This window comes from Odocoileus virginianus, chromosome 4 (genome assembly GCF_023699985.2).
Source record: "Odocoileus virginianus isolate 20LAN1187 ecotype Illinois chromosome 4, Ovbor_1.2, whole genome shotgun sequence".
In the NCBI taxonomy this organism is placed as follows: Eukaryota; Metazoa; Chordata; class Mammalia; order Artiodactyla; family Cervidae; genus Odocoileus; species Odocoileus virginianus.
In genome coordinates this window covers 2262078-2274130 of record NC_069677.1, presented here as the reverse complement: position 1 = coordinate 2274130, position 12053 = coordinate 2262078, and the positions used below count along the sequence as shown (strand labels likewise).

General features: G+C 38.3%; 1 protein-coding gene and 1 pseudogene across 21 annotated transcripts in view; both read left to right on the top strand.

The window, feature by feature from the left end:
• ZBTB20 (zinc finger and BTB domain containing 20) overlaps positions 1 to 12053 on the top strand; it is a 1026540-nt gene that overhangs the window by 447804 nt on the left and 566683 nt on the right. The window lies entirely within an intron of this gene.
• LOC110147298 (large ribosomal subunit protein P1 pseudogene) lies at positions 3640 to 5822 on the top strand (annotated as a pseudogene).

Genomic DNA, 12053 nt, shown 5'->3' with positions numbered 1-12053 from the left:
CCCCTGGAGAAGGGATAGGCTACCCACTCCAGTATTCTTGGGCTTCCCTGGTGGCTCAGATGATAAAAAAAAAATCTATCTGCAATGTAGAAGACCTGGGTTTGATCTCTGGATTGGGAAGATCCCCTGGAGGAGGGCATGGCAACCCACTCCAGTATTCTTGCCTGGAAAATCCCCATGGACAGAGGATCCTGGAAGGCTGTGGTCTGTCGGGTTGCAAAGAGTTGGACACAACTGAGTGAGATGGATACAGGACACAGGGTATTGCTTGACTGAGAATTAAAATGAGAGTCTGTAGTGCACTGCTTGGACCAGAAAGGCTTTCCCATGGTTACCCAATTAGCTGAAAGTAGCCTGAGTTAGAGGGACAGTTATAACACTGACATAAAAATTCCAAATAATCCTTCTGAATAGATATGCACACATTTAGAAAATGCATAATAAATGACATATAGTGAAAATGTAAACAAGCCATTTAATAACATTTTAATGCTTGATTCTGATCTCTTAATTAAAATGTGCGTAAAAGAAAACAATGGTGGAACATCTGTGTGTGTTATTGGGATGGCAGGATTTATGCTGCACCCTGGGCTTTTTTGTTCATGTCTCAGTGTGCATGAACACGGGAGAGTTTCCTCTGGGAGGCACAGATTTACCCATTTGAGCCCCACAGAGTCTGTGTTCCCACCCACCTCCTCTTGGCTGTGGCTGTCTCCCCTTTCCTTTCCTCTTACATTCAATACTGTATGGCTCATTCTCTGCTTAAATTAAACTTCTCTCATCATTTGATCGGAAAGCCACTCTTCACCCCACCCCTATAACCTGAAACCCTGACCTAACCCTGACTCAACCCTGTTATCTCAGCAGCTGTACACAGCATTACCTAATGTTTTTGGCCTCGGTGAATAATCTCTAAGAGCCTTGGGGAAAGCATGGCCTTTTGTATCTGTGACCTTGCAGCAGTTATTACTCAGCTGGACACTATGGGGTTTAGATGTTAGAGAAATTCTACTCACTCCTGCTGGTGAATTTTTTTTATTACAATTCATTTGGGGGATGTATCCTGGAGCTTCGTTTTGCACAATCCTTAAATGAGAGTACCAGCAATCACAAAAGTCGAGGGTTATTAAGTACTTTAAGATCTTCCAGTGAAAATGTTACTCCTTGAAATGATTTTTTTTCTGTCATTACTTGGAACATACCTGATCACCAGAAAGCTTATCTTTGATTAAATGAACATAAAAAGTACTCCAGAAGAATCCTGTATCAGATCTACAATAGAAAGTCACAGCCAAAAGGCCTTCTTAAACATACAATAATTAATATTTAATGCCCCTCTTTATGAGTAGGACATTGCACTGGGACTATCTCTAATCCTCATAATGTTCCTGCAAAATAGGTAGTTTTATTCTTCATTCCACAGGTGATGAAACAGATTCAGAGTTGTTTAAGCGATGTGCCTATATTTATATTGCTAGCAAGCAGAAGACCTGGGATTCAGTCTCAAGTCAGTCTCTGTTTCAAGGCCATAATCTTTCTACAAAATCATACTCCATCATACGACAGCTCCCATTTCCTACACACCCATACTGAGATGCTGTTCTGAAAGAGTTAACTAGAATATACCCTGTTTGTGACAAATGTCTGAAACTTGTCTTTATAACTTGGATGTAATTCACAAATAAAGAGTAATTATCAATATGTCACAGATGAAGAGCTGCACGTATGGATCGGTGTAATTTCTGTTCCCTTGGCTTATGGATGCAGTATGCCCCAGGGAGTTTCACAGATCCACATGGCATCTCCTCGTACTGGGTTCTGTGTGAACAGAACAAAGTGTAAAGCTCCTATGTGTTGGGATAGCTCATGACTGGTTACTAACTGAGGAAATTTGTGTAAAATTACCTTACCATATGTAGACATAGTTCCTTTTCTGAATTTGTTCTGCACCATTCAGTGTAGGCAAAATACCAAGTATTGGTACTAGCTCTGTATTTCTTTTTTATTTATTTATTCATTTTTAATTGTGGGATAATTGCTTTACAATATTGTGTTGTTTTCTGCCATACAGCAGCGCCAATCAGTCAGAGGTACACTATGACCCCTCCCACCTCTCGCCCCACCCCACCCATCTAGGTTGTCCCAGAACACTGGCTTGATCTCCCTGAGTAGTCAGACAGCAAACTCCCACTGGCTATCTATTTTATGTATGGTAATTATACTACTCTCTCCTTTCGTCCCACCCTCTCGTCCCCAACTCCTGTGTCCGAAAAATCTGTTCTCTATGTCTACATCTCCATTGCTACCCTGTAAATGGGTTCATCAGTACCATCTTGTGGTACATATACACAGTGAAATATTACTCAGCTATAGAAAGGAATGCATTTGAGTTGGTTTTAATGAGGTGAATGAACCTAGAGTCTATTATACAAAGTGAAGTAAGTCAGAAAGAGAAAAGCAAATATTGTATATTAACACATATACATGGAATCTAGTTCTGTACATCTTGATGGGTGTTTGTTTTAGAAGCAATGCCCCAGGAGAGGAGAAAGAGACGAGGGTGTCTTTCTTCCTTTTGCTATCTTCCCTTTGCTTTCTTGTGCCTCTGTTTCCCATCTGATCTCCTTCATCAGTTTGCTATAATCCTTTGGTGAAAATGACATCAAACATTCATAGACTAGAAGTTATTAAGACTTTAAATCACATGAGACTACCCATGGGATAATTTTTCAATCTGCTTTTTGTATGTCTCAGCTTCCATTAGTGGATATGTGCTGCATACTGGAGATATGTAACTTATACCTGTTCCATTCTTCTTTACTGTTTTCTTAGTCTGAGAGAATCTCTGCTTTAGGCTTGTTATGTGTCTGAGACAGACAAGTTATTAGGTTTGTATGATGGTTAGGCTGTGGGGAGGAGAGGAAGTTCATAGGATATTGAGGTGTGTATTAAGAAAAGCATTATTATATAGTGGAGAAAACGTGGGCCTCAGAGTATCATAGGAGCTCAGCTCTTTTTCTTATGAGCTGTGTCACTTTGAATGAGTTATTTAACCGACCAAGTCTCAGTTTTTTTTTTTTTTTTTTATCTGTAAGATGAACATGAATAACAATACCCACTTGATAGAGATATTGTGCAGATTAAATGAAATAGCACATTTGGTACAGTGGTACAGTGCCTGACCCTCAGTGAACGTTGGTTGCTTAGATTTTATGCAGCAAGGAAAGGGGAAACTAGAAAAGAGTGGAAATTAGAAGATGATATTGGGTTTGATCAAAATGTTTTCATTGTTTCCATTCAGAATAATAAAAGAGTGTCTAGAAGGCAGAGACCCCAGTTCTGTTTCCAGCTCTGCCACTAAAAAGCTGTAAAATCTTTGCTCTTAGCCTTGCAGTGTCTGTTTCCTCATATTAAAATTGAATAAATCAGAATGAATGCTCTCTACTTAGTTATATAGTTTTTCCTTCTGAAGACTTTTCTTCTTCCCAGAGTTGAACATAGCTGTCACTCAGAGTGTGTAAAACCTCAGAGGCCAAGAGCCAAGTATCAAGACAGGCCTGTTGTTGAGGTATCCTTCTTGCCGTGCAACTCTGTTTACATGTACATTTATGTTCTTTGTGTATTTGTCATGTGTCTGAGTATTTATGCACCTGCATGCTTGTTGAAATAAGCACACTAGCATACATTCATACATTTTTGTGGGTATGTGTGTTTATGTATAACTTAGATATATATACAGTATGTGTATATATATAAATATATGTCTGTGTGTATGAGAAACAGATGCACTGTAGGCAGATAAAGCAGATAAATATAGACCTAAATAGAAGCAAAGTATATAAATATAGACCTTATATAGAGTGAACGCAAGCAGATCAGCACCATTTCATTATTGCTGGAAGTCTCTGTAATAAAAGAGGTGAAAATCAGTAACTGACATTGAAATTATCCATTGAATGACACTGTCAGATCGGGAGGCATGGTATAAGGTAAGAAAATAACCTTTCTTTCAACTTTGAGGAGCAATTAGCAGGAAGATTTGTTACTTTTAATTATTTGATTTATGGAAGTTTTTAGATGCTATGTAATGTGGTGTTTTTAAAAGTACAGATATATCATCACCCTTCCTAAAAATACTACCAGACAACAAAAAAAATAATGCATAAGAAAAGAACACCTGTTCCAATCCTCAGAAAGGACTTGACAAAGGTGACAAGATTCCTCTTTGCAGGCTGTGATTGGCAGCTCTTTCCGGTTTCAAGGTATGGACAGATGAGTTAGTTTCATTCTATGTTATTTTTCACAAGCCCTGAAGTCTTTAAGGAAACTCACCTAAAAGAGATATTTTGAAGCATAAGGCCATAGTCACCATTGTTAAGTTATTTTCGTGGGACTGCGTGTGATTGTGTTTAGTGAGTATGTTGTGTGAGTAAAACTGGGCTTCCATCTGTTACTTTCATGTCACTGTTTGCACCAGTCAAAATAACTGGTTGCGAGTTTTGCTTTATTTTGTTTTGTTTTAGTGGGGAGGGTACTATGAGTTATTTTGAGTAGGTTCGAGTTAACTGGGTAATTTTCTTTAATGTTGAAAGTTACATCTTGATCATGAGTTTAAATACCATATGAAAATAAATAGTGCCTCCTCTTTCCCATAAATCTCACCTATTTCCACAACAGATCATGTGACATTTTCAGCATTATTATAAGAATATCCAGAGAACCTCAATTTTGAAGAAAGTCCCTGAAATAATGCAGAGGCAAATCCTGCTTTTGCCTCACACCACAGAACTGTTAAAGTCCTTGTCATCGCTTTTCCTGTTGATCATTTTACTATTGCTTTTCCTTATAAAGGAAGGAAATGGGAGCCCAGGAGGTGATCTAGTTCTCTCCTCTTTTGTGCTTCTTTGAAGCCAGAAGCTACTGTTTCTTCCTATTTGCTCTCAAACACATTCAGACTTGAGCAAGAAGAGGAGGGAAGGACAGAGCAAGGACTCATTAAAACTTGAGAAATAAATTAGCGCTGCTTAAGAACTGTTCATTCTTCCTTTCAGACCTGTTTTGCTGCTATTACTTTAACTTCCTTACCAAATTTTGACTTTAAAAATTTATTAAGTCTTTCCTCCGCTGCCGCTAAGGTGCTCGGTTCTTCCAAGGAAGCTAAGGCCATTTTGGGATGAGGCCTCACTTCATCCGGCGACTAGCACCACACCCGGCATCCCCTACCTAGCACTCCCCCGCACCATGGCCTCTGTCTCGGAGCTCGCTTGCATCTATTCTGCCCTCATTCTGCACGATGATGAGGTGACGGTTATGGAGGATAAGATCAATACCCTCATTAAAGCAGCCGGTGTAAATGTTGAGCCTTTATGGCCAGGTTTGTTTGCTAAGGCTTTGGCCAATGTCAACATCGGGAGCCTCATCTGCTATGTGGGGGCTGGTGGACCTGCCCCAGCAGCTGGTGCTGCACCAACAGGAGGTCCTGCCCCATCCACCACTGCTGCCCCAGCTGGGGAGGAGAAAGTAAAAGCAAAGAAAGAACAATCTGAAGAGTCTGATGATGACATGGGCTTTGATCTTTTTGACTAAACCTCTTGAGTAACACATTCAATAAAAAGCTGAGCTGTTAAAAAAAAAATTATTAAGAAAAATGTCCCAAAGGTCCTGAGAATAATATGTCACACACACACACACACACACACACACACACACACACACTAATATAGTTGTGAAAAATTCATTCCAAAAACCTGTAGTGTGTGAAAAATGGAGCATACTCTCCATTTTATTAATTATTTTGAAAGAATATTTCCTAGCAATGTATAAAGTTGGTAAACTCAATAGTGCTTCAGACTATAGACTTTTGAAAACTGCTCTTACTTACTTGATGTGTTCTAATGTTATTTTCAACAAGTGTTTATTTATGAGTAGTATAAAATAATATGTCTACATATAAAAGATTCACTATAGAAAAGCAGACTTTTGAAAAATGACTGTTTGCCAGATTAACATAGTAAAACTTTTTGTCTACACACACACACACACATACAGACACACACATTCCATTTTTCTTGTTCTTTGCTTCTTTCCCTTTGTCCTGGCCTAACATATTCAGATTTTGTTTAGATTTTGTCAAGTACTTTATAGTAATTAAAATTTTGGCAAGGAGTGAAAAAAATGTATGCACACAAACATATATACATGATGTAGACTTACAGCGTTATGGCTTATTTAGCTTAAATATTTTTGGGCTAAAATTTTGAGGAAAATTATGTATACACACACATACACATGCGCGCACACACACACACACACACACACACACACACACACACGCTTCTCCTTTACTTATTCTTTGTTTCGTTCCTTTCCTCCTGGCTTAACAGATCAATTGTTTAGACTCTGTCAAGCACTTCATAGTACAATAATTATCATAAGCTTTGGCATAAAGAAAAAATGTATGTAATACATATAGACACAAATATACATACATAGATACAATCAATTGTTAATATGCTAATCATCAAATTTTAGTCAAATTTTATTATATTTTTTACCTTTATTCAGTATAAATCTTTAAAGGAATTTTTAGAAACACTCAAATATCTGGTGTGATTGAAAGATTCCTGAGAAATTATGTATTTCTTTACCTTTGATAAGGAACATTTTCCAGATATGAATTTGGAAAGCAAGGATTTGTCATAGCCGAGAGCAAAGCTAGAATCTATTTTTTTTTTTAGGAGTCATTTATCCTTCCCACCCCCTACTTGGGACTTTTGGCGGTTATCATCATTAGTGTAGAGAATTTTTTTTTTGGTTAGATGGCTTCATATTCTGTTCCTGGCCTTGTGGTACATTACACTATCTATGAACCACTATGGGAATCCAATGTGTCCTAACTCTCCTCACCATAACTTTTTAATTAGCTGTGTCCTTAAGCAAATTAAGCCAACAGCTCTGTAACTAGGTTGCTAATCTATGAAATTTAGGCCAGTCTTAATTCACAGGGGATTTGTATTAAATGAATGATATCATGGAAGGATGTAGCACATAATATGTATTCAATAAATGCTAGTTTGCTTCTGGCCTATTAATTTTAACTTCTGTTTGGGACTTCCTCCTCCTAACCCTTCTCACCATTGTGGCTAGCATCATGCTATAGACATTAACCAATGCTAAAGACATAGGAATAAGGCATTTAAAAAATATTTATTTTTATAGCTACCCTGGTAATGGGCTTACAAAGAAGGAGATCTAAGGAAACCACCAGGAATTTCTGCCTCCTGTAATTGTAATGTTTTCTAGTCAACAAATAGAAATGGTAGACTTTTACCAAAGTATTGCCAGAATCCTATTCATATCAATAAAGTGTAATGAAATATCTATCCAAGTGATGTACATTAAGTCTTTTGAAATAATAAAAAATCCACTTATTGCCCATCTTATCCTTTCCACAGTGGATGTTACTCACTTTTGCTCAGTGTAGATTAGCCTCCTTGATTAGCACCCACTCTTTTAGGGCGAGGTGTGTGACCAGAAAGGGCTTCCCAGGTGGCACAAGTGGTAAAGCACATGCCTGCCAATGCAGGAAGCTTGAGATGCAAGTTCGATCCCTGAGTTGGGAAGAACTCTGGAGGAGGAAATGGCAACCCACTCCAGCATTCTTGCCTGGAGAATCCCATGGACACAGCAGCCTGGTAGGCCATGATCCATGGGGTCACAAAGAGGCGGACACAACTGAAGTGACTTAGCACACATGCATGTGCAGTCAGAATCCAGATGGCATTGTTATTGTTCAGTTGCTCAGTCATGTCCAACTCTTTGCAACCCCATGGACTGCAGCATGCCAGACTTCCCTCTCCTTCACTATTTCCCAGAGTTTGCTCAAGTTCATGTCCATTGATTTGGTGATACCATCCAACCGTCTCATTCTCTGTTGCCTCCTTCTCCTTCTGCCCTCTATCTTGCCCAGCATCAAGTCTTTTCCAATGAGTTGGCTCTTTTGCATCAGGTGACCAAAGTATTAGAGATGTCATTGAAATGGCTAAATAGTTGCTGTATACCTTCTTTGTTAAGGAATAAGCAGGGAGAAAAAAAAACAAAAACAAAAACACCTCCCACTCTAAGATATCTAGAGCTGCATTTCAGCCTAGAACCAATCATTTTAACTGAATTGTAAAGCCCACAGGAGTTAAGCTTTATAAAGGAAACAATGACACAATCTAAATGATTCTTGCAGCAATGTCCCTGTTATACAGAGATCTCTTTATGGGATCTAAGCTCACTTTGAACCTCCTCAGACTTCACTTTCTGTGTAACTGCAGATTTAGTATGCAACTCTGTATTTTTTTGGCATTGAGAGTTTGGCCAATGTCATTAAACCACATTAAGTCACTAGGATTTCTCTAGATCTCTTCCTGTTATGCCATGACCAGTCTCAAAATAGTTGTGACTGTGGAATAAAAAGAAAGAAAAGGAAACAGAAAGGTGACCTGATGTGGTAGAAAAATGAGTGGTCGTGTCTGGAGATTGTGAGACTTTGCTCTCTATCTTGGATGAGATTCCTGTAACACAAGGCCCAGTTTCCTCCCTGGCAGTTTGGAGGTCTAGACAGCTGTAACACAGGCAGAGCCTACAGCTGTAGCTTACCCTCAGGTTGTCAGCACCTTGTTTTAGTTTTTAAAACATTTAAATGTATACCAAATACCTATTTTTTTGTATAGTGCTAAATCCAAGCCTTTTCTTCCTTTAAGATTTCTGAGACTCTCAAAACACATTTAAAAAAAGAAATTATTTTTATGAAGAAGACTAATAAATAAACATAGAAGCAGATAAAAAGTGAGAAAAAGGGAAGAATTTAAAGCCAGTGTGTTAGTCACTCTGTTGCGTCTGACTCTTTGCAGCTGCATGGATTGTAGCCCACCAGGCTCCTTTGTCCATGGAATTCTCCAGGCAAGAAGACTGGAGTGGGTAGCCATTTCCTTCTCCAGGAGATCTTCCCAACTCAGGAATTGAAGCCAGGGCTCCTGCATTGCAGGCAGATTCTTTACCATCTGAGTCACCAGGTAAAGCTGGGTATAGAGATAAATGAGTGAGAAACAGAGTAAGAGAGACTCAATCCAAAGGTCTAAAGAATAAGGAGGAAGAAGAGGAGACCCAGGTTAAAGATGGAAAATTGTAAGATAGCTTTGAGGGGAACATTTTACATAATGTAAGCAGTCTTTATCTTATAAAAAAAACTTTTGAAATCTCTCTTTATAGCATTTAAAATAAGATTCACTTTATGCAACTTTGACTTACTCTGTCCTGTGGAGAAATGAACTGTGAACCTTAGGTACAAGTCTCAGCTCTGTCTCAAAATATAAACTCCTGAGAAAATTATCTTCTGAGCTTCATAATCTTCACATACAAAGTAAGGGGTACAGGCATATTATTCTCATCCACTTTTAAGAATCCATGAAATGAAACAGCACATGGAATGATCTTGTTGACCTGCTGCTTGGATGCTTGTTGAAGGAAGTTCTGAATTAGATTTGATCATACTAATGATAAAAAAAAAAAACTTTTGGAAGTTTTTACTGATTTGTACATGCTTAGTCCCAGATGAGTTAACAAGAAGGTAGCTCCACTTTATAAAAAGTACTATGGCTACCATTGCCAAACACACTTTTAGTTAAATCTTCAACTGGAATATTATACTTGCAACTCTTTCTCTAAAGGTCTTATTCACCAATTAGCTGAAAGATGGCATTTCTGACTTTCTAATCCAGAAATTTAAAACTCCTGTGTAACCAAGAAAATGGAAATCAGTACATTCTTGGTTGCCTTTCTATTAATTTAAATTTGCATAACCTAATCAAAACTCAACCTGCCTTGCCCTTCAACAAAAAGCTATATATTCCCCCATTACTAAATGGCTACATTCTTCTCAGGATTTTTTAAAAGATGAATTATGTTGCTATCCCATGACTTTTCCTTTAGAATGTGTCCGTGGAAATTAAAATGGATTTTTCTGTGCTCAAGACTGAAATGAAAAATAGTCCGAAGGGATGGTGGAAATGAACACAAAACTTTGCTGATATTACTAGTATTACAATTTTGTTAAGCTTTGTTTCTAATAAAATGAAATTAAAGTCAGCTGATCCCCAAATAACTGTTTGACACTTTATCTACATCATTATTTTGTGTCTACAGTCTAAGCACAGCCTAAGATTTCCTGTAAATCTTTGGCATATATTTTCTGAAGCTTTTCTACTATACTATTCCTACCGAGCTGCTTCTTCCGTAATCATTTTACTATTTCAACAAGTATTGCTGAACACAGAGAATGTGCCAAGCACTGTGCTAAATGCTAGGTATAAACTGTGTGCACATGGCTGCCAGTCATTGAATCATCCTTGAAAAATGGATGGAGTTGGCATCTATTTTTATTTCCTAAGCTGAAATGGGAGAAAAGTTAACTTTGGAAGATCAGAAATGTAACCTCAAACTCTTGTTCTTTCCTTTAAGTGACCTCTGGTGATTTTTTTTCTAGTCACCATTTACAAACACATTCAAAAAGGGTACAGGCTCCCTGCCTTGCTCTCTAACTGGCTGCTAATAAAGAGAATTTCTATTTCTTTTTATCACTTTAGTGATTGTCCTCAGCCGTAGGAGGGCACTCAGGTACAGGATGGTCCTGTGCCTAGTAGCACAGTTAACTTCGCCCATACTTTCTAGCCTCAGCTTTGGGAACTCATTATGTGGCACAAGAAGCATCAGACAGGCTCAGAGGACTAGAGCTGTCTATAGTCATCCAGATTAAAAGTTAATTTTAGGTGCTCTCCATAAGCACAATATTAGAAATTATTGAAATTTCTCTTATAAGCATCTTCATCAGTTTAGAATCTTTTCTCATTGAACGTTTCTCTTTCATTGCCCTATATTGGGCTGTTCTGTTTAGTCAAATAATGTGTATATATCTTCTTCCAGGGCTTCCTTGGTGGCTCAGCTGGTGGCTCAGCTTGGTGGCTCAGCTGGTAAAGAATCCACCTGCAATGCAGTAGACCTGGGTTCGATCCCCGGGTTGGGAAGATTCCCTGGAGAAGGGAACAGCTACCTACTGCAGTATTCTTGCCTGGAGAATTCCATGGACTGTATAGTCTATGGGGTCATAAAGAGTCGGTCGGACACGACTGAGTGACTTTCACTTATACATTCTTCCAAAATAAAATAGTGATCTATTCAAAGATTTCCATATGCATTCTTCATGCATTTTTAAAGGGGAAGGGTAAAATTGAAAATATTTCTTTTTGCCCTGGTGATATCTCTGTGCGTTTTTCAAATGATATTTACTACTAGGTAAACTAGTTAGACCATAGCATTGGCTAGCACAGGTATGGATTCCCAAAGGTATCGAGAGAATGACAACAGGAGCATATGGAGAAAGCTGATAGTGTAGTGGAATTGCTTTCAAGTGATTTTACACATTAGTACTTTCAGACACTCTCCTGCCAGTAATCCTCATTAGAAATAAGATCAGAATATTGGGGTCACTAACTCAAATCCGTTTTTCTGAGACCTGAACAATAACTGAAAATCAGAGCTAAAGGGAATAAGAATGAAACCATTCCAGATATTTGAATTGTTTCTCTAATTGAGTCTTACTGTCTCCCCTCTGTTTGGTCTTTTTTTCCTCTCCGTTTCTCTCTTCCTCTTTTTTCTTCCCTGCCTTCCTGCTCCTTTCTTTTTAGTGTTCTGAATTCATTAGATGGCATAGAGTAAATCAATAGTAAACGCTAACCGCCTACTCTGTACTCAGTTACGCAACATCGTATAACCGGTACACAGAGACAAAAAGGGAAAAAGCACACACAGCCTTTACATTCAAAAGCTCTTGCATAATTTTACTTTTCCACAGCCAAAAAGAAAAAAAAAAGGAAATAACAGATGGGGAAAACTTACAGTTTTTTTTCCCCTTTTTTCAGACTGTTGAGAGGGGAGTTAGCTAACATTCATGAACATTTCTAGTTGCCCTGAGCTGCAGCAAAACATCCCATAATTGTCAGTGCCTTCAC